This window comes from Sapajus apella, unplaced genomic scaffold (assembly GCF_009761245.1).
Source record: "Sapajus apella isolate SASKATOON/1434 unplaced genomic scaffold, GSC_monkey_1.0 scaffold65, whole genome shotgun sequence".
Taxonomy (NCBI): domain Eukaryota; kingdom Metazoa; phylum Chordata; class Mammalia; order Primates; family Cebidae; genus Sapajus; species Sapajus apella.
The window spans coordinates 3,129,933-3,153,002 of NW_022437005.1; the positions used below are offsets into that span (position 1 = coordinate 3,129,933).

The following is a 23,070-nucleotide window of genomic DNA, read 5'->3' on the forward strand; positions in this document are numbered from 1 at the left end:
GAAGCAAATTCATAGCAGAACACGCAGTGGAAGAACCACGCTGCAGAAAATCAGCCATCTGCATCTGTTTTGTAAGATCGTACAAGGTCCTTGTGGCTGATTCTTGTTGTTGACTGCCTTTCCTGATGGCACGTCTGGTTCCCTGGCTTGATTTCCCCTTTGGCCTTCAGGTCTGCTTTTGTACCCCAAACTTGGCTCTCTCCCTCTGCTCCACAAGTCTTCCCTCTTCCAACACTTGCCCTCCTGAATCCACCTGGGAGGGCTTAGAACATCCAAGGCAAATGCTCTGTAACTGGCTCTGCTGCTCATTCATCACACATCCTCTTTTCTTGCACACTTCCAAGACCATCCCCAAAAGTCCTTTATTCTCTCTTTGCTGAGTCCCTTTGTTAGAAACTTGAGGGAGGGGCAGACCACACAGGGAGGTCATTTAGAACAAGAAGAAGAAAGGCTCTCACTAGAATATGAACAGTATAGCAATCATTAGCACACTTGAAAAACTCTCCACTTTCTTCTATTCTGTGCTTTTCTGAGGCCTGTTTTCAAGGGAGTTATCTTAAAAAGCAAATTTAAAGAATTTATGTCATTCAGTAAATTTGGATTAGGGCCAGATCTCTTACCCTCAACATGGTTCAATTATTGTAGCAAATGTTATTCCATTCAAAAGTCAGATGTAACAATGGAAACACTGGAAAAAACAAAAATATCTGCAACGAGCACCGTGGTTTGTTTCTTTGCAACAATTATGTGTATCACTAATGTCTTCTATTTTAAGAATATCGTGATCCTTTACAATTCACTACTGATTAAAATTTGTTGTTTACTAAAATATTTTACAGGAAGATGAGAAATTATATGAGGTAAGGCCAACAGTTGGTTCATTTGGATCACTTGCAAGTTTTGCTGAATGAGTAAACTAAAGGACTATAGTGGCTAAATTTCCTAGTAAGTGATTTGAAAGTGAGTTAGGAATTTGGCAGGACTTGTTTCACAAGATAGAGGTCGCAAAGACTCCACTGATAAAACAGGACGTAGTAGAGAAGCTGGCCAAAACCCACAGAAACCAAGATGGCAATGAAAATGACCTCTGGTGGTCCTCATTGCTCATATGCTAATTATAATACATTAGCATACTAACAGAATATCCCCCCAGTGCCATGACAGTGTACAAATGCCATAGCAACTTCCAGAAGTTATCTTATGTAGTCTAATAAAGGGAGGAACCCTCCCTTCCAGGAATTGTCCGCCCCTTTCCCAGAAAACTCGTGAATAATACACCCCTTGTTTAGCATAATCAAGAAATAACCATAAAAATAGCCAACCAGCCGCCCTGAGGGCTGCTCTGCCTATGGAGTAGTCACTCTTTTATTCTTTTACTTTCTTAAAAAAAATTGCTTTCACTTTACACTGTTGGCTCACTCTTGAATTCTTTCCTGCCTGAAGCCAAGAACCCACGTGGCCTGATCTGAGCTCCAATTTTGGGGTCCTCCCTGTGGTAAAAGTGTTAGAGGCATGGTTTATCTGTCAATTCTGACTAAGTGAAAATTTGTAAGTTCTTTGAAATGCTATATGTCAATAATCTCCTTGAAATGAATGAAGAAACTTATGCTAGTCAGAATAGCCTGGGTTACGCTGCAGTGACAAACAGTCCCCAGATCTTAGTGGTTCAAACAGCAAATTTAAGATTCATGTTCATTGCTTGCAGATGAAGGGGTTACTCAACATTGTCTTTACTCAGAGATCCAGGCTAGTCACAGTAGCAGGAGGGAGAGGGAAAATGAGGAATCACCATTCACTCTCAATCCCAGAAGCTACAAATGTCATTTTGCTCACATTGTATTAGTGCACAAGTCACATAAATTGGTCTAAATTCAAGAGAACTGGAAATAAAAAATTAAGTATCATAGGATGAACAAGTATAAAATTTAGCAGAACAGAAATAAAGATGCCCTCATTTTTAAACCCTAAACTTATTATCTAAATATTCCACATGAAGACAAAAGCAAAGAGAAAAGTAAAATATTGTGACCTCAGGCACATGTTGAGATATTAAATTATATGATGTTTAGAAGTAAGATATTTGGGGAACAAAAACATATATTCATACCTTACTTTATCGATGAAATTCAAGCAGTTGTTGTGACTTGCCTGGGATCACACAGCTAGTTAGCAGTCTCGCAGTCTTTGAAATAGGAACCCTGTAAAGGCTAAATTTAAAAATCACAACAATAAAGAAATGGTTTGCATGAGAAGCATTTTATGTTTACAATCATTAATTACTTCTTTCTTCTTTTTGTAAGGGGTTAATTGCCACTTATATCCAAGGGGAGTAAAATCAAATCACTACTCAGCAACCCCCATGTTCTTCTGTCAACCTGGACAATCTTAACAGATAAGTAGTTGCCTCTTACTTTCTCTGTGAGCTTACCCTTCAAGCAAAGCCTCAGGGTAAAGCCTGAACATATGCTTAAGCATGCCATTTGAAAAGTTAAGTAGAAGGGTTGGGAACTACTAAAGAGACCTAAGAGAGCCTGACTCACCCCAAATAGAGTTCTCCAATAATCATGTGCTCTTAATATTCCACAGAGGAAATAAAAGAGATGAGAAATTGATTGCAGCACAAAATATCTTGACCATAAACTCTGGCATAATTAATTTGCCTTCTGAGCTTGCTTAAAAACCAAAAATGGAAACTTCAAGTCACCACGCGTGCTTTTCTCATAAGACCGATTCTGCTGGAATAAAAAACTTGTCTCCAAGAATTACAGAGAAACATAAGGAAAAACTAAAAACAATCAAGAAAAGCCATGAGAAGAAATGACACCTCTATGATGACGCCTGAATAGGCATGACTGAGGATCTTTTAACTGTGTTTTGACAGTGGGTTTGGACTTTGAGGACTGCAGCTGAAAAACAGCCAGGGAGGAGTCAGCCATATTTGTAATGAAGACACTTGTGGCTCACCTGGTTGTGATGCTCCTATAAGTTGTAGAGGAGTAGGAGGTAAATTAGTCAATTATGGCACCTTAGAAGTTTTCTTCTCCAAACATCATCCACCGTAGGAGCTTCTCTTGTTGATCTGCTTGATGGTCACTTTACTGCTGGTCCAGAGATTGGGTAGCTCACAGCAACGCAAGCTCTGAGAGTTAGCAGGGTTTTCTTTAAATGACGCTTAAATCTGCCTCACCAAAATGTTTCTACCATTTGTTCTTATTGCGTCCTCTAAGGTAAGGCAGAAAAAGCCTGTCCCTTCTTCCACTACTTTTTTAAATACTTGAAAGAAGTTTTTATGTTTCTATTTGGATTTTTGTAACACATAAAGTGAGCTGCCTACTAAAAATCTTATGGATACCTCAAGAGTGTCAAGGTACTGAAGTAGCCAGACCATGGGTCTGTGCTCCATTCATCTACAAAGAGTGTGCCCCTGAGATCACACATGCTGTCACATGTTGGAAGTCGACACTCCACCTGGCTGAGTATATTTCCTGGAAAAGACATTTTGGAAACAGAAAAAGTAAGTTGGGGGAACTGAGACCCTAAGAGCACAGCCATTGGTAGAAGAACTTTAATCTCCTCAATATTGCAAGTGGCAATTAGCCTGCTATGACAATGATCAGGAAGCTCCTGGCCACACTGCTGTTGTTTGTGCTGCTGCTCTTTTGATTGTGTTAGAGGGGATGAGTCATCCCTCTCATCCCCTGTGGTCACCTGGTTGTGATGATCCTGGTGGGATCCTGGTGGCTCCTGGTGCTCCTGGGAGTTGAGAAGGATAACTCATCCCCCTAAGCATATTGTTTCTTGTTTAACTTTTATTTAATAATAATCAGATTAAATATTAAGTGTAGCTAGACTTGGAAGGAGGTGAGGCAGGTATGAAGCCTGAAGAACTACAGCAAATGAGACCTCAAAGATTATGGGATATGAGAGCAGATTAGGAGTGAGGGTGCTCTCCTTAGCTGAAGAAGAAATTGTTTGGTGGTAAAGATAACATAAAATCAAATTATGAGAGTTCCTGGCTCTATGATTGGCAAGACAGTGGTAATCTCCCCACTGTCTTGCCAAACGTAAAGCCAAAACATTCCATAGATTTCACCTTATTCATACTAATGACCATAAGCTTGCCATCCAGCCAATCAGTATGAATAGTGTAGACTAAAAACCAGGTATCATTTGTGTTGGGTTCATCATTCATGGATAAGATCCCAAAACTCATAAGATTCAGCATGAAGTTCTTTCTCATCAGGAAATTTCTTCCCATGGATGAACTTGCCACCAGGGCCACGATGTCAGGTGAATTCCCCACCCTGGCACACAAACTGTACAATAATTCTGTGAAAGCATAAACTGTATAACTAAACCCTTTTCTTCCATTGCAAAAAGCACTGACATTTTCTGCTATCCTTGGGAACTTGGACTGAAACATTTTGAAAGATATATAGTGTGGGTTCTCCATCAATGGGGATGTGTTGAATTATACAAAGAGATTGACCATGACTCGGAGTAGCAGCAGAGTGGACTGGCAAGACTGGTGCTTTGAGTGATGGCATCTGTAAAATAGGAACCCTAACATACTTACAAGGGCAAATTTGAAAGTGCATGTATGAAAAACTTTATCTTGGGGCATTTATGATGGCTACCGCATCCCTGACAGCGGTGGGAGATGAAAAATAAGAGTATTTTAAAATACACTGAGGTAGAATGAGGAGTTGAATGTATAGAGCATCTTGCCATGACTCAGGATTTTCATGGTTTTGCAGAATGCCTTTGCTAAACAGGAGCTGCTAATCTGAACTTTGTCTAATTTACAAGCAAGTAAATTGAGGAACAAAAATACTGACCACCTACTTGATCTCTCAGTAACACTCAAAACTATTGACCTCTTCCTCCTTCTTGAAACATTCCCTAAGCATAACCAGGACCCGATGAAAATTGAGTCTTCCAATCCTTGCACCCATCTGAACACTGTTTCTGTCTGGAGAGGCTTGCTGTTGAGCTACACCCGTTGGAGAAACATCAGGAAATAGAAGCAAGATCTTTCCACACACCTGTGGAACTTGTGATTCTTACCAATAATCCCTCTCTGGATACTCCACAGACAGGTAGTGTCCAGCCTGAATGCCATCTTCACCAGCTTACTTTCCCCTTCTTAAAAGGTTTCTCTTGAGCCTTGGGAGCAGGGGGGAGGGGGGAGTGTTGGTTAAGACACAAAATTCATCTTCCTTAAAGTTGGTTTTCATCAAATACCTTTTCTATTGAGTATAAGTCATATTTTGCTGTTTCTTTGCATATATTCTTGGCATTGTGTTATATTGAGGACACACTGGATTCTGTTATGTTCCTCTAAAGAGTTTTGTTTTTATTATTGTTTTACTGTTTTGTTTTATTTTAATGGTCACATAACATGTCTGTACTCAAGCTTCAAACTCTCAGATCAATTCTTTTAACCTTAACTGAGATACTTGGATTCTGCCCCATGCATCCATGATTGTGTGATCAGCCAGAGACGTGGACTGAGTTAATACATACAATGTGGGGTTCCCCTTTTCTGGTTCTCTTCAGAATTTCTCCTCTCTTTGCAGTGACTGGGGCAGCCCTAGACTCTTCTAGTTCTTCAAGCTAGTAAGACTGTGGATTTTATCAAGTTTTAGCCTACCCATACAGTGCTGAGTGAATTTATCAGGCTAATAGTTGTAAAAAGATAGGAAACTCACTCAGTCCTGGACTGCTGGCTCTTTACTCAAGAAGTAGAACCCATTCCAGTTTCTGCCTGTTCTCCAGTGCCTTCAGTATATCTATAATATATATGCATGTGCGTATTCCTGTTACTATTGCTTAGAATCAACTTCAAGGCAATTCCAGAGTTCAAATCTCCAATTTGATAGTTGTCTTAATTGTGTAATTCTGGGACCATTTTCTGAAGTATAAAACACACATAGTAATTTCTATCTTATAAAATCATTATGAGTAATAAATAAGAGACTGAATATAGCAGTCATACAACCAATGCAAGTTTACTCTCCCCACTTCAGCCCTAAATGAACACATGGCTAATTTCCAGATACAGATGATAGAGTCTATCAGAATCACATGAAGAGTTGTTTGTTTTTGCTTTTTAATGGAGAATTGCAAGATTCTCAGAGGAGATTCTGCAGCTGGGCAGGGATGGAACTGAGATTTTTAATGATCTTCCCCATGGAATATTTCTCAGACAGCTCAGCTATTTTTTCCAATCAAATTGATAATATACTTTTCTTTGCTTCTGCTGAAAATATTCAAGCATTTCCTGAACAATGGTTATATTCTGATTAATTTGTTATAGAAGTTCCAGTGTCTATTTAAGAAAACGATAAATAAAAAACAGTATCATAAAACTATAATAACAACAATAAATGGAATAGCATATAATTTATTGTTGAAGTTTCCTGAAGGACTGAAATTTAAAGCTATAAGGGTATATACAGAAAAAACTTGGAGTTTGCAGTACATACATAAAAGTTCATTAACTGGAGACCAAACTAATGTGCAACTGAGCACAGGAACCAAATTGTAAACAGATCCACAACTTCTTACTTTACTTACTAGATTCTGCTTCTATTATATAAATAACCCCCTAAAGAAGACACAGCCATAAGTGAGGCAGGGTATAATGAACTAACTTTGGCGTTGCTTGGTAGCCATTGACCATGAGCAATATATACAATAGAGCACCTGTTCCAAGCATATTTCCTGTAAATTGTCTTCCTCTTATTCCTGTTCTCTTGAAAGTCTCATTAGTATCTGCATAACTTGGCGACCAGTAAGTGGATTAGTGGTGCCTTTCAAAGTGGATTAGTGTTCCTTATGCATTTAATTAAAGTGGACCTCATTCTATCGTCCTTAAGAGCAAAATTATGTAGAGAGAAATTGCTAATGTGCAGACATTGAGTACAAATATGTCTCCCCCTTGGGTCCTTAATGTGATCCAGTTGGCTCCAGAGTTCAAAATTTCTGGAATACCATACAAATTCTGTGATTTTTCTCCTGAGAATAGTGGTGTCAGCTCCTCCATGAGTGGGAAGGAGGTGTGCACACTCATGTCCCTGAAATAATATGGATCTCACACTTTTCCATAATGTTCCACTTGTAAGTCACATTGTTAAAATGGAAAAAATGTTAATATCCTCTTCAAGTTGATAAACTTGAAAAGGGAGAAGTCAATCAGGTTATTTCTCTGGCTTATAGATGTACTCAGGTCATTAAGCCCATTCTCACTAGAAAATACCATCTCAGGACTTGTTAGAGCCAAAAACTTCAGAAGAAATTATTTTATACATGGGCTGACTTAATGCCCTGGTTGGCACTAGATTTTCATTTTACATAGCTGATCTTACAATAGAAAACATTTTAGACCTGAGCCATTTTATGCCCTGAAATGCACTTACTGCCTGACTTTGCTCATAAGGACAATAGCAAATGACCACAAAATTGCTACCCCAGTGGTCTGCAACTATAGCTAGTCATTAGAATCACTTGGAAAACAATTTAAAAATCCCATGCCTGGGCCTCACTCAGAAATTCTAATTTGACTAGTCTGGAATGGGGCCCAGGAATAGTAAATTTTTTTTCGAAGCACCATTGAAAATTCTACAGTCAAGGTAGAGAGCTAAGGAAGAGAACCACTGTTCTCTCCAGTTCTTTTTCTGTCTGGGGTTTGCAAAACTGAGACTTGGCATGTTCCAGGAAAATAAAATCTTTCTTTCTTGACTTTTTGGGTTAATTACCCCAAAGAACATCTTTACCTAGACTAAGGAAAATAACTACTTGTTGCGTCTAACTTTGCCTTTATCCCTTGCCTTTCCAAATGGCAATGGGCAAGCTGTGAAAAAAGGGAGCCGAGGGTCAGAGCACTTGGGAGGGGAGTCCAGGCTTTCCTCATTCCTGCTGCAGGTAAGTCAAGATCAATGATGGGAAGGGAGGGAATAAAGGGGATGCTACTGTTCTAATAGGCATCAGAGGAGACTGTTTTGGGGACAGGGGGGGACTACCGGGGAGGGGAGATCCAACAATAAAGAATGATCAGGTGGAATATGGCTACAGTGTTAAAGACAGCCTGCAGACATTGGTGACCACACCCATTGGGTGGACCATGTGACCAATTCTTCCTCCCCACTGCCCCCAGAGCTGTTTCTAACCTGATGCTTCTTTGATTACCACAGAGTCAGCAAAGTCCCCCAGCATCCTAGGCCTGTGCCCAAAGAAGCCATTTTGTGTAAGTCTCATGTGCTTATATCTCACACATACATAAAATCTTTACCTTAAAGATTGGATTGGGTTTTACAGAAACTCCCTCGGTGATGTTCGAAAATGATGTACGAACAATGCCTTCTCTGTGAGGGACACCTGAGAAAGCACAAAGATAATGCAAATGAGACACATCTTGGGCCATTGGTGTTGCTGAGTAACAAATTTACTTCTGATTCAAGGTTTACCAGAAATAGCAAGACACTGCCACGCAGTGTTCCATCAGAAAGGTCAAGACAATCAACACTGCCTCCAAATGTTTGTTTTCTCCTGCACCAAGATTGTTCTGGTTCAGGTTTCCCACGTGACATTTAAGAACTGCATATTGGCCGGGCGCGGTGGCTCACGCCTATAATCCCAGCACTTTGGGAAGCCCAGGCGGGTGGATCACGAGGTCAGGAGATTGAGACCATCCTAGTCAGCATGGTGAAACCTCGTCTCTACTAAAAATACAAAAAAAGTTAGCCGGGCATGGTGGTGCGTGCCTGTAGTCCCAGCTACTTGGGAGGCTGAGACAGGAGAATTGCTTGAACCTGGGAGGCGGAGGTTGCGGTGAGCCGAGGTCGCGCCATTGCACTCCAGCCTGGGTAACGAGAGAGAAACTCCGTCTCAAAAAAAAAAAAAAAAAAAGAACTGTATATTGTACTTTGCTTGAACAGAGAAGCCAATTCAGCTATGGAGCATCTCCTTTTTCTACCTACGCCTTTTTCCGCGTTACCTAGGATGGCACCTGATACAATACAAAGACAATGCAAATGAGATTCAACATGAATCGCTGGTCATACCTAGGACCAAGTTTACTTTTGATTCAAACTTGATGAGCAATAGTAAGACACAGCAATTAGCAAACAAATTACATAGCCATGTGACATTTTCCAGTGAGCTGTGTCCAATACAGTCATAGATTTCAGGTTTATTTACAATAAACCACTGACACAGACTGGGTATATTCTGCTAAAAGTAGTTAATAGTTGAGGACTGTTCTTCATCTTTCCGCTAGTAAACACCATTTGTGGTTTCCAGGAAATCTGCTTACTCGTGAGTTTGCAAGGGAATTTTCCTGGTTCATTTCTTTCTTTCCCAGGTGTCCTAAGTAAAGGCCAAAATTAGGTGTCAGTCCTGCTGCTAACCTTTACCTTTTTGTCACTGACAAATTTTTAAAAACACATCTATACCCATCGCCATCTTTACTCCATGGGAAACATCTGGAGTGGTCAGGGCAAGATTCTTCTTCCATGAGTACAGGAAATTCAAACTCAGAAAAATGAAATGAGTACTCCAGGACCTTAAAGAAAGCTGGGGATAAAGCAGCTTCGGAAATTCAGCCCTGGCTTCACAATATTCTGTGTTATACTTTTCCTCATGGGTCATGATTCTTTCTCAAGAACAAGATGTAAGTCAGCCCCTGAAACTCATATATGTATACATATGAATAAACCATTTCAGAAGCACTGTTTTAAATAATCATCCTTGTATAATGGACTATGTGCTGCTGTAACTAGTGAGAGAAATAAATCCTAGAGCTCTGAGCTGCATAGGTGATGGAGGAGATAACAGATGTCTTTCCAGCCACTATTTCCAGGGAGAAGGGAACAGCCCTTTGGGTTATAATAATAATGATGTATTCTTTTGTGCAAACTTGATAGTTCATCATTTAGCACATGTAGCATGCTCTTGCTGTATTCACCTTTGAATCTCTGGTGCCAGGCATAATATACCCTGCACATAGAAGGTGCATATTAAACACTTTTGTTGGACTAAATCATCTATATTTGGAAATTCAAAATAAACTTTCGAAGTGGGTGTAAGGTCTTCTAGACTGACTGATGGCCCTATGTACACCATGTTAACCTCTGTGACCTGCAGGGACACTCCAGATGAGTTCCTAGAAAATCTAAAGTAACTGGAAGACCATGAAAAGAGGAAGAAATGATCAACCCCTGCAGCGCCTACTTGACTTTAAGACATTCTCTATTGCTCCTTATTCCCGCCCCAATTAATAAAGCTATTGGACTTTGTAACCGACATGGTCAACCTCACGACTCCACACCCTACGACCCCCTCCCAGCTTGCAAACCTTCAACCCCCTCCCAGCTTGCAAAACACCACCCTAAACTATAACTTTCCCCTGCCCACCCCAAACCTACGAAACCAACTCCTATCCCACTGCCGTTGGCTGACATCCTTTTCTGCCTCAGCCCGCCTGCAGTCAGGTGAATAAACAGCCATGTTGCTCACACAAAGCCTGTTTGGGGGTTTCTTCATTCAGAACACGTGTTTTAACAGTGGAAGCTCAGAAATAATTCTCTTTACCATGCAGATGAGAGAAGTAATAATTAACAAACTTAAATAGCATTTCCAAGTTCACAGCAAGTAGGTATCCAAATCAGGTCTTATACCCAGATCTCAAAGAAGGTTCTCCTTCCCTCCTTCTAGGGCATGTGAATACTACAGCTGTGCCTTCTTGCCTTTTTTTACAATGCCAAGGTCAGCACTGCTACTCAATGATGTCTTCATTGCTTATGTAATCTTTGCCTCTAATAATCTCCAGCTCAACTGTTGTCATTCAAAAGGCAGAAACTGAAAACATTCTAGACGCTTAGATGGTCAATAAAGTTTCACAATGAAGAGTAAAAGCTGGGCACTTAGCACAAAGGTCCCTGCCACTAAATATCCCAGGGCTTTGAACAAGACCCTTAACCTAATACGCTCCTCTTCCTCAACTGTAAAAGAAAAAATGAGACCCACTTATTTAGGTGGGTCTCAATACACTGGAATTATATTTTCTGTCTTCATGGTGAGTGCATTAGTCAGGGTTCTCCAAAGGGACAGAATGAATAGGAGAGATATATATCTCTCCTTTATATTATCTCTCTCTCTCTCTCCATATATATACATATATATACATGTATATATACATGTATATATGTATATATATGTATATATGTATGTATATACATGTATATATATGTATATATGTATGTATATACATGTATATATGTATATATGTATATACCTGTATATATATGTATGTATATACATGTATATATATGTATATATGTATATACATGTATATATATGTATATATGTATATACATGTATATATATGTATATATGTATATATATGTAGAGAGAGAGAGCAGCTTATTAAGTATAAACTCACATGATCACAAGGTCCCACAATAGGCGGTCTATAAGCTGAGGTGCAAGGAGAGCCAGTCGGAGTCCCAGAACTGAAGAACTTGAAGTCCAATGTTCAAGGGCAGGAAGCATCCAACAAGGGACAAAGATGTAGGCTAGGGAACTAGGCCAGTCCTTTTTTTTTGGTCTGAATTTTTCTGCCTGCTTTGTATTCTAGCTGCACTGGCAGCTGATTAGACAGTGCCTACTCAAATTAAAGGGTGGGTCTGCCTTTCCCAGCCCCACTGATTCAAATGTTAATCTCCTTTGGCAACACCCTCACAGACACACCCAGGATCAATATTTTACATCCTCCAATCCAATCAAGTTGACCCTCAGTATTAACTTTAAGACATTCTCTATTGCTCCTTATTCCCACCCGAATTAATAAAGCTATTGGACTTTGTAACCGACATGGTCAACCTCACGACTCCACACCCTACGACCCCTACCCAGCTTGCAAACCTTCGACCCCCTCAAAGCTTGCAAAACACCACCCTAAACTGTAACTTTCCCCTGCCCACCCCAAACCTACGAAACCAACTCCTATCCCAATGCCGTTGGGGAACCATCACAGCGAGGCAGTTTAATTTCACTAACTGTAAGATCCCCCAAGCAAAATGCATGCAAGGTCGTCATCTTCAACCATCTTCTGGATTAATGTGGAGCAGGGTCAAACCTCGTCTTAACTCAGGGCATGACTAACTCAGTGTTTAATCACTTTTGTGCCTTTTAGATACGCCTCTTTCGATTCATACATTGTGGAGAAGCAGAGGACATATTTAGTACAACTTTCACTTCAGGACAAACAAGAATAACCCAGAGGTTCCATGACCTGAAAAAAAAAAAACTTGCTTAAAGTTTAGCAACGAGATCAAATAAATATCCAAACATCACAAAGAAGAGGAAAACAAGAATGAGAAATGGGGCAAGAGAAAAGGAAAAGAGAAAGAAAGAAGTGCACTGAGCTCATGCAGCACTAGCCCATGCTGGCCGTGTCATCCACGCTGTCACAGTAGACTCTCACAACAACCTGTGAAACAGGCTTGGTTCACATTTGGCAGTTGAGGAAAATGAGGCTGAAGGTGGTTATAGACTTACATGGCTCCAGGGAGAGTCAGGTGACAGATACAGATCAAGTGGGAAGGGAACGTTGAGGACACAGTGGAGACAAGAACTGGTGGTGAACTAAAGAGGGCTTCCTGCAATAAAAAATACAATTCCACACTCTTCCTAGCTAAACTGGAGATCTCTGTTGGCCAGATTCAGCTGTGGACTGACGGTTTTTTTACGTCTGGTAAGTGACAGCTGGTTCACAGAAGAACCACCCTTCGAACCTGTGCTGTGGCCATATTGGGCTATATTTTTCATCAGCAGGGGCCAGGGTCAATTTTGTCAAGGTTTATTTTATTTCTTTTCCCATTCTTAGCAGCCCAGCCGACTCAGCATTTTCAAATTCTGCAAGTACTCAATCAGGAACATGCTCAGACACTTGATAAGTGAAAAGAAAGACGAAGGTGTAATTTTTCTAGGACATTTAACTGCTGGATTAAGCATGGCTGGGATAAGAAAATCAGAGGCCTTTTAGAGATTCTTGCCCTGCCCACTTATTTCCATTTTTAGAGGGGTGGCTCTCCCAGGAATGTCTTTGCTTAAAGTTATAATTGTCCTTCATAGCTGGCATGACTCTACACTCTTGGACAGGAAAAAAGATGACACAGCCCTAGCCCAGAAACACCACCATTAACCGCCAGCTCCTCTCAGGGGCACGCCCTCATTAGCCAAAGCACTGGAACCAGTAACGTGTCCTCTATGGGTTTCAGTTTTCAAAAATGCATGTAACTGAGAGACTTGGGTTTACAGGGAGGTATCTTTTAGTTAAAAGCCGAACAAGATTGAATTTCAGATAACTCAAGTGACAAAAACAAACAAAAGCCTACATAAAAATTCTACAGGGCTCAAGAAATTGTGATTTTTATCCTAAATTTCTAGCCAACCAAGAGTCTTGGAGGTCCTCCCTCCAAATTCAGCCACAGAAGTGACAATCTGTCTACCTAGAAGGATTATTTATACATCATTAACCAGTGATAGATTCATGAGTGCATTTATTTTTATCTCTTTACTTGCAATCATCAGCAAGTTAGTGTAGAAGAAAGAGGCCTTGAATGTTTTGAGAGAGGTACGCGATTTCACTGTTCTTTATTCCAACTGCACAACTCATACTCAGAGCATTGGTTTTAACACCTAGGAGATAAGGCCGATTGAAGAGAATGAATTTGAGTGGACCTGAAACCATCAGAGCCTAACCTGGCCAAGCAATTCTTGCCTAAACGTTAACTATTTGTCTGTAAGTCTAAAGGTTGCAGAGCCCAACCAAAATACAAAAATTCAGAGTCATGGGCTCCATATTTTGTGTTGTCATCATTGAAAAGATTGTGAGGCCAAGCGTGGTGGCTCATGCATGGAATCCCAGCACTTTGGGGGGCTAAGGTGGGCGGATCGAGCGGTCTGGAGTGTGAGAACAGCTTGGCCAATATGGTGAAACCCCGTCTCTACTAAAAATACAAAAATTAGCTGGGTGTGGTGACGCATGCCTGTAGTCCCAGCTACGGGGGAGGTTGAGGCAGAGGAATCGCTTGAACCTGGGAGATGAAGGTTGCAGTGAACTGAGATTGCACCACTGCAATCCAGCCTGGGCAACAGAGTGAGACTCTGTCTCAAAAAAAAAAAAAAAAAAAAAAAAAAAAAAAAAAAAAAAAAAAAAAAAGAAAAGAAAAGAAAGAAAAAGAAAAAGGTGATGAAAGGCACAATTCCTATGAGAAAATGTAGCTTTTATGATACAGGTCTTGTCTTCTTTGCCCCCTGATTATAGGCACAAAACAAGACATTAGTGAGTAGGCAGTTTGTTAGAATTCAGTGTATGCTGATAAACATTGACATGCTAACCGTGTTTATACAATCTCCTGATCTTCCCGCTTACCTAATGTAAGCAAAAATTATGTGTACTTAAGCTATTCACTAAGACAAACATTATCAGTAAATGCCTACTATGCGCCAAAACTTATATCAAGTCCTATGTATCCATCACTTCATTACAGAAATCATAGCAGGCCAGGTGCAGTGGCTCACGCTTGTAATCCCAGCACTTTGGGAGGCCAAGGTGGGCAGATCATTTGAGGCCAAGAGTTGGAGACCAGTCTGGCCAACATGGCGAAACCCTATCTCTACTAAAAATACAAAAATCAGCTGGGTGTGGTCATGCACGCCTGTAATCTTAGCTACTCGGGAGGCTAAGGCATGAAAATGTCTTGAACCCAGGAGGCGGAGGCTGCAGAGAGACGAGATCACACCACCGCACTCCAGCCCGGGTGACAGAACAGCGAGATTCTCTCTCAAAAGCAAAACAAAATAAAGCCAGCAATTCTATAACCTAGGTGCAATCAGAACTCCAATTATGCGGATGATTAAGAAGTGAGCTTTAGAGGGGTTAAGTAATTTGTCTGAAGCTACGTCTAAAGTTTATGAGCCAGGATTTCCATTGAGGTCTTTCTGAGCCCAAAACAATGTCTATCTCTAGCATCGCTTGACTTTTATTTATTTATTTATTTGATCACTCTTCTATCTTCTCCAATTTTAGCCACAACTTCTCAGGCACCTTAGGCCAGTGCTTTCGCTGTATCACGGCTCCCAAAATGTATCTCCCTCCAGGCCCAACTAGTTCTTCCGCAGGCAGATAACAGTGTCACGATTATGGCAGTGGTCACCTGACCTCTAGCTTTCAACGAAAATAAACGCAAAGCAGTGACCCTTCACTGTGATACTGCCGGAACCATGTTGTCATAGAAGAAACTGCAAATACATCTACAAGGAAGGTGTTATTCAGGGTTGTTTCAATGTGGTAAATCCATTGACCACTGGAGTCCATTTTTAGCAAAAACTAAATGAAATGCACTTACTGAGAATCCTGACAAGTCAATCACATTCTTCCCAAGAGTTGCTGCTAAAGGTGCCTGTGACTTTGACCAATTCTTGGTCACATGGGCAAGAAGCTCCTAAAAGGGAACAGAAGTGTGGCAATGAGGATAAGCTTTTCTCCAAGTTTTCCACACACAAACTTCTCCTCGTTGGAAATGGGCTCTGTGGGTCATATAAGGAACAAAAGTTCTGAAGTCAGAGAGGACTGGTTGTAAATACCAGCTCAGATATTTACTTGTGTGACCTTAGGCAGGAAAGTGGCTTCATCTCACTGTATTCTTTAGCTTTCTGATGTACAAATCAGGGGTAACATCATAAGTTAGGTTTCCCAGAAGTGGATCCTAAGATGAGAATTTGTATTACCAAGAAAGTACTCGCAGGGGAAATTGGAAATCGAGTGGAGGATATAGGAGGGGAAAACGGAGGAAGCTAAGCAGTATACAGTTTTCAGGCAAAGGTCCAGGAGACAGAGGTTAGCTTTGGCCTGATGCTGCTAGAAACCTCTGCACTATAAATTACACCTCGGAGTTGGCCTTATCCAAAGGAGCTGGGCCTCCATATTTCTGTATCCACAAGTCATTGGTTAAGGGTGCTGGGAAAGGAGGGTAGATGTAAATTCCGAGGCACTTCCAGCTCTGCAAAGCAAACTCCACTAGCCCAAGAAAAATCTTAGGAAAAAGTAGCTACAGATGCTTGCTGTTGGAAACAAGAGCACAGTCAAGCTGGAGGTGCACAAAAATGGGAAAAAAGGGACCCCAGGGGGTCTCAGCAAACCACCAGCATTGTCCACCACAATAACCATACCTCTCTTGCTGGGTTATTACCAGCATTTATATATATATAGATCCGGACACACAGGACACACTTGATAAATACATATTACTGTTGTTGCTGTTTTACTAACCTTGCCCATAAAACCTTCTAAAGCAGGTCTCTCCACACGCTCACGGCTGACAGCCCTGCTAACTGGACTTGGTGATGCCTCTGTGCTGGGTTTGCCAGCCAGGGTGGTGCGTGAATGCTGATTTCACATCATCGGCTCTCCCTAGTTGGCTCTGTGTGTGTTATGCAGTCTCATGACCACTGTTTTTTTGTGATCTCCTCTACCGAGTCAGAAAGGCCCTGCTTCTTGCCGTGATGATGTTCATGAGGGAGGGACGTGGCGGAAGTGCCAGGTGTGAGTGCTGCCTCTCTCTCAGTGATACCATTGGCCTCCAGCAGGGCTTGACAGTCCCAAATCTTCCTCTTATTCAATAAGCCCTTGACCTTTTAAAGTTTTGCCTATTCATCTTCCACCCCTATGGGTAAGGGATTCCTTGGAATCCACAAAAGGGCTTCTTTTCCCTTTGTGCCTAAAGTTCTATCCCAAGAGAACTTGTGCAGCCCCTTTCTCCCTAGGGAGCCTGAGATAGCCACAGGAACAATGGGGCCTGGGCTTTATTTGATGAATCTTCCCTAACAACCAGCCTTTCGCAGGTGCAGACCAGGCGAGCTCATCTGTGAAGGAGCCTCTCCTCTAGGACTAATCCTCCACACTAAAAGATTGCGCTTTTTTCTAAAGCCACCCTTTATACACATCAGTTCACAAGAGCTTCATCTTCTCACAATGCCCGACGGCCGCCTTGGCCACACTACTCCAGGCCCTCATTTTCTGGGCTGCCATCATCCCTGAAATTAATCTAAGAGAGTCCCCTTTTACAAGAGTGGCAGCAAATATCCGATTCAATTTGCTTTCAACCAAGATTTCCCAGGAGTCATGCCGAATGAGATAATCAATGATGATTATAGGGTTTGGCCTGCTTCACTGAGCCAAAGTGTTAAAAAGGGGGGGAATTTCTGCTTCGGTGCTCACCCAAGTCAGGCGCTAATTCGGGCAGATCCATTACTTTTCTCGGCAGCTCTGAACCTATGTATGTGCTGCAATAATCACGCTGGCGAGGCAGAGGCAATCAGTCCTCCCACCTAAGAAAAGAGAATGCATTTTTGCTTCTCCATCCCTAAAAAACAACAACAAAAATGTATAGAGCATCTGCAGAAAATATGAGTAGGCTGTTCAAACCAAGGATGCCGAAGAGATTTAATTTAGACAGGATAAACTGACCTTGTATCAGCTAGAGAGACTGGTCAATGCCTTTGCTACTAATCCAATCAAGGTAAAGTATTAAATTACTTGTTGCTGCCATCTTAACCCAGAGAAGACTGTTTTCTGCTTGGCTGATTGTTCTGAAAGACCACAATCTCCAGGGAAGGAAAGCAAGAGGCAACAGTCGAGGGGCCAAAGAAATCCTCCAGATTCCTCACACTTCTCTTTGTCCTCACCCCTCTGTCTTGCTCCTATTGGTCTTATACTGGCTGTTTTGGGGTGGGGTACTCCTGGACTATGCACACTTTTGCAAAGGCTGTGTATTAGTCGGTTCTTGAATTGCTGTAAATACCTAAAACTGTGTAATTTATAAAGAAAAGAGGCTTAATTGGCTCACAGTTCTGCAGGCTGTACAGGAAGCAAGCATGGCTTGGGAGGCCTCAGGAAAGTTACAATCATTGCAGGTGGCCAAGGGGAAGCAGGCACATCTTACATGGCTAGAGCAGGAGAAAGAGAGATGGGGAGGTATTATACACTTTTAAACAACCAGATCCCATGAGAATTCACCATCGTGATGACTGCTCCAAGGGGGATGGTGTTAAATCACTAGAAACTGCCCCGTGATCTAATTACCCCCACCTCTAACACTGGGGACTACACCTAGACATGAGATTTGAGTGGGGACATGGATCCAAACCTTATCAGTCTGTGACCCAAAATACGTTTTAGTTATCTATTGCTGTGTAACAAATACATACCCCAAAACTCAGAAGCTAGAAACAACCAATGTATAACTTCACTGTTCCTGAGGGTCAGGAATGAAGAAGCATCTTGGCTGTGTGGTGCTGGATCAGAGTCTCTCACAAGACTGCACTCAAAGTGTCAGCCAGGACTGCAGTCATCTCAAAGCTTAGCTTGGGGAAGGCCAGCTTTTGAGCTCACCCACTCTTCCATGGCTGTGGGCAGGCCTCAGAAGATCAGCTTCCAAGCTCACAGACGTGGGCCTTTCCACAGGACTGCATCACAGCATGACGGCTGCATTCTCAGAGTAAGCAACCCAAGAGAGAGTTACACCCAGACTAAAGCCACAGCTTCTTTATAACCCAATATCAGAAGTGACATCACACCACACCTGCAATATTCTATTGGTTAGAAGTATCAGCAAGTCCCACCCACATGCAGAGAAGAGGATGACACAAGGGTGTGAATACCAGGAGACTGAGTTATTAGAGACCATTTTAATGATGGCTGTGACAAACAGGAGACTTTCCCTCTTGTAGATATCATCTGAGCATAAACATTGAGAAATTTTGTCCTGTTCGATGCAGAGCTCTTACATGTCTGAGGCAAGCTCCAAAGGGAGTTTCTTTTTGTGGTGCAAAGAATATTATATAGAGAAGAAAAGGGCATATTCTGATCTGGATATTCAAGATCAGAATTAGACCTGGAAGCAGAGCCTGACTTCCCAAAAATTTCACTAAGGGCAATGGGCGAAGGATGTGCATGTTGGCCTAGGTGCTGCCTGGGTATACTTTCTAGCACCCACCGTCAGAAGCACACACAGAAACTGCAGGTTAGGACTACAGAGAGGTCAGCAGGGAGAGGAGAGGACAGGAGACCTGGATTAGGTTGGTGATCTCTTTTATTCTTCTGTGCAAACAGTCATAGCCCAATGAAACACACCTCTCAGTATTCATATCTCTGTGTAGTTCCCTCCCACCCTGATTCTGGACTTGTCCGTGAGTCTTATTCTGGCCAAGTTAACTGGGTGTAAGCAGAGGTTTCGTTTGTGCTTATGAATTTGGGCTTGCCCTCTGGGAATGCTCCCCTGAGACCATCATGCCAGGAAGACTCCAGGATGTGAAGAAACTGGAATGAAAGACAACATGGAGAGGAAGATCCAGCCAACATAGCTGAGCCCAGTCACCCTTCCAGCTGAATGCAGCTGCATGAGCAATCCCAGGTGAGACCAGCAGAAGAATCACTCTATAGAATGTTAAAATAGTGAGTCACTGTTTTATTAAGCCATCAAGTTCTGAAATGGTTTGCTTATATTGCATAGTTAACTGATACAGAAATCGGTACCTAGAAGTGGGTGCAGCTATTCAAAAATTTTTTTAAAAATCTCTATTAATATGACATTGGGTATGGGACTGGGCAATGGGCAGAGGCTGATAGAGAATTAAGGCAGCTATTAGTATAGAGAACACTGCTAGTAGAGGCTGGGAAAAGGGCAAACCAATTTACAACTAAGGAACAATTGGCAAAACTTTTGCCTGAAGTAATTCAAAAGACAGGAAATGTACTAATGAATGTGTGAGTATCCCTAAGGAGATGATGAGGCAGGATGCTAACAACAGTTACTGGCTTTTTCTAGCTGAGTATGATAAGGAATGAGAAGAGAAAGAGAGATGTACTAAAGTCACTTCTATTTGTAAGCAGAATTTAAAGAAAGTACAGAGGATCTGATACATACTGAGTTTCTAAATAAAGCTGGTTTTCTTTGTAATACTTCTAGTCTTTTCAACAGGCAAAAGATTCTCAAGGGAAAAATGAAAATGGCTTCAGAATCACAATCAAATCAAGAATGTAAGTATAGGACCCTCTGAAACATTAAGATGTTGTCTAATAGACCTTCTCACCTAGACAAAAATCCTAAGGGCTTTGTCCTACAGCACCCTGAAATTTCCCATCCAAGTAGCGAGGAATCTATTTTAAACATAGTTGTGAATACGCTTTTTGTTTAACAGAGTATAATGTGATATACAGAAAACCCAAAACATTTTTAAAGGAGTTGTAGCAGCTCAGACTAAAGAAAAGAGACACAGTTTAAAACACAAAGTTTACAGTTAGAAAGCAGGCTAAGAAAGCTACAAACATGAACCCTCTTTTATGGAAGGAAAAAGAAATTCAAAGAGCATAGCCAAGAACCTAGAAGGTGAATTTAAGGGCCAAGGAAAACAGATGATTAGGAAACTATTTCCAGAGAGCAGAGCCAGGCCCAAGTAAAAGAATATTCCCTGACTTGGGTAGAGAGCTCTGATGACACATGCCTGTGCCTGGCTAGATTTCAGAATTACTATGTGCCAGTGACTGCTAGTGCCTCTGGCTCTTCTTTTTTGAATAGGAGTGACTATGGCATCATCTAGTCCCTGTCCCTTCATGCTTTAAATTCTCACGTTTCTGGATCAAGAGGATCTGCTGTGCCCAAGAGGCTTTTTCTGTATCCAAGCCAGATGAAGATCACAAGCTCCAGGATTCTGAGGCTTATGCTATAACTGGTGAGATTTTTTAAGATCTTGGGAGGGGTAAATTTATTCTGTATCTGGAAGAACTATTAATAACTATAGTCAAATGGAAAATTGTGGTACGTTGAATGTGGCCACAGAGTTTTGCAGCCAGCCCCTCCCCTCAGAAGGTTGAATCTATTCTGACCTTTTGAGTTTGGCAGGGTTTGTGACTCAGTTTGCCCAATGGAATGTAGAAGAAGCAAACCTATCTGTGCTCCACGTCTAGTCCTCAAAGGGGCCTTACAGCTTCCTCTGTCATCCCCTTTGAGCCTGCTATGACCTCACTGTAAGAAAGCTGTTCTGTTGGAAGACTACCACATGAAGGAGCATCAGGGTGTCCTAGCTAAAAGCACCAACTGGCAGAAAGGTGAGGAAGGCCATCATGGACCTTGCAGCCTTGCTGGCTCTCCAGCTGGATGCAGTCCCATGAGTGGGCCCAAACAAAACTGTCAGAGGATCAATCTAGACAATTCAAAGAATTGTGGAATATGATTAACTGTTGTTGTTTTAGGCTGCTAAGTATAGAGGTAATTTGTCACACATAAATAGCTAACCAGTACACTCTCACTACCACCAGAACTGTGAGACCTACCTGGGCAGGTAATAATGGAATTTAGAACAATCCTATGGTCTTAGAGGCCCCCAAGCCAGAAAGCAGCACCTGCCCAATGCCTGCTTTCTCTTTTTGTTATGCTACAGAAGTGGTTTACAAATGTCTGGTGATCCTTTTATTCCCCAGAGGCAAATGAACTCAGAAAAAGCAGCTGAATTCCACTGCAAACAATTCTTTGACTTAAACGAGATTATTCTAAGAAATCACAAACCAAAAGCCATTTTTAAAATCAGGGCTTCCTGACAGTCCAGGGGAAACTGGAGTTGTGTGATTCCGGTGGATGGTGCTCAGTGCAGTAGCTGTAGCGCTGTGAGGTCACCTGCCCAGGTTGCTCTGAAGGAAAACTGCTTTAGATTTCACCAGTAGGTGAGCAGACTGGATCACTTTGGTACTTGAATGCCCTGGGATGCCATCAGGCCATCCTTCTGCTGTTAAGAAGTGCTGTCTGGACAACACAGTTATCACAAAAAGAAATTCTTATCCATTTTTTCCCTGGGACCAAGCGTGCTCTCTGAATCAGTATGCAGAGTGAAAATCCACTGAGACATGAGGGGCAGTTCTGTCACCCTGCTCTACTGCCTGGTAAAATTCCACTAGCTTGTCAAGATCCAGCGGCAGCATCGCTTGCTCTGGGCAAACATCACTTGCTTTCATTCCACTCCCCCATGTGGTAGAACAATAACGCCAGGGACTGTGGTCCTTAGCACTGTTGTATATCATGATTACCCTGCCTTAGGGTTGTCTTTGCCTTCATCCTACCGACTCAGGCACACTTTAAGAGGAAGGATTTTGCTGTAACCATCTTGATACCTCCAGTATGCACCTGATACATGGAAGACATTGGGTAAATAGCTGCTGAATTAATTCATTCAGCAAATGTTTATCAGATTCCTACTTTGTGCCAGCTGCTTGCTCTGATTTCACAGCAGGAAACAAAACATGCAAATTCCTGCCTCCAGAGATCTTAATTTCCACTCAAGGGAGTCAGAGGATACACAGAAAACAATAAATACATTACAGGATATTTGAGGAGATAACAAATGTTACACAGAATAATAACACAGGAAAAGAGAATGAGGAATAGCAGTTTTAATAGAAGCTTGCATTTGAGCAAAGACTTGTAGCCATAGGAGAATTTAACCAAGTGGAGCTGGGGAAAAAGTGTCCTAGGCTCAAGGCACAGTTGGTGCAAAGGTCCGGGGGCTTAGGCGTATGCCTGATTTATTTGAAGAATAGCAAAGAGGCCACAGTGGCTGTAGCCATGTGAACAGGGAGCACCTGTTACAAGGTAAAAACAGAACTGGTAATGGTGTTGGGTGTTGTTTGTGTAGGAATTTGTAGGACAGAGTAAGAATTTCAGCTTTTCTTTCTTCCTTTCTTTCTTTTTTTTTTTGAGATGGAGTCACTCTGTCACCCAGGCTGGAGTGCAGTGGTGTGATCTTGGCTCACTGCAACCTCTGCCTCCTGGGTTCAGGTGATTCTCATGCCTCAGCCTCCCAAGTAGCTGGGATTACAGGCACACGCTACCACAGTTGGCTAAGTTTTGTATTTTTAGTAGAGACGGCGGAAAAAAAAAAAAAGACTTTCAGCTTTTACTTTGAGCAGAAGAGTGACACAACCTAACTTAGGCTTTAAAAGGACCCATCTGA

General features: G+C 41.8%; 1 long non-coding RNA gene across 2 annotated transcripts; it reads right to left on the reverse strand.

The window, feature by feature from the left end:
- Positions 1 to 8,914: 8,914 nt before the first annotated feature.
- LOC116530090 lies at positions 8,915 to 17,945 on the reverse strand. Of its 2 annotated transcripts, none has more exons than XR_004259829.1 (3): positions 17,288 to 17,945; positions 15,417 to 15,512; positions 8,915 to 9,010 (listed from the first exon to the last, which is right to left on the reverse strand). It is a non-coding gene; the product is annotated as an uncharacterized LOC116530090 (long non-coding RNA). The 2 variants fall into 2 exon arrangements; XR_004259828.1 differs by lacking the exon at positions 8,915 to 9,010 and adding an exon at positions 12,035 to 13,704.
- Between the last annotated feature and the right edge of the window lie 5,125 nt (positions 17,946 to 23,070).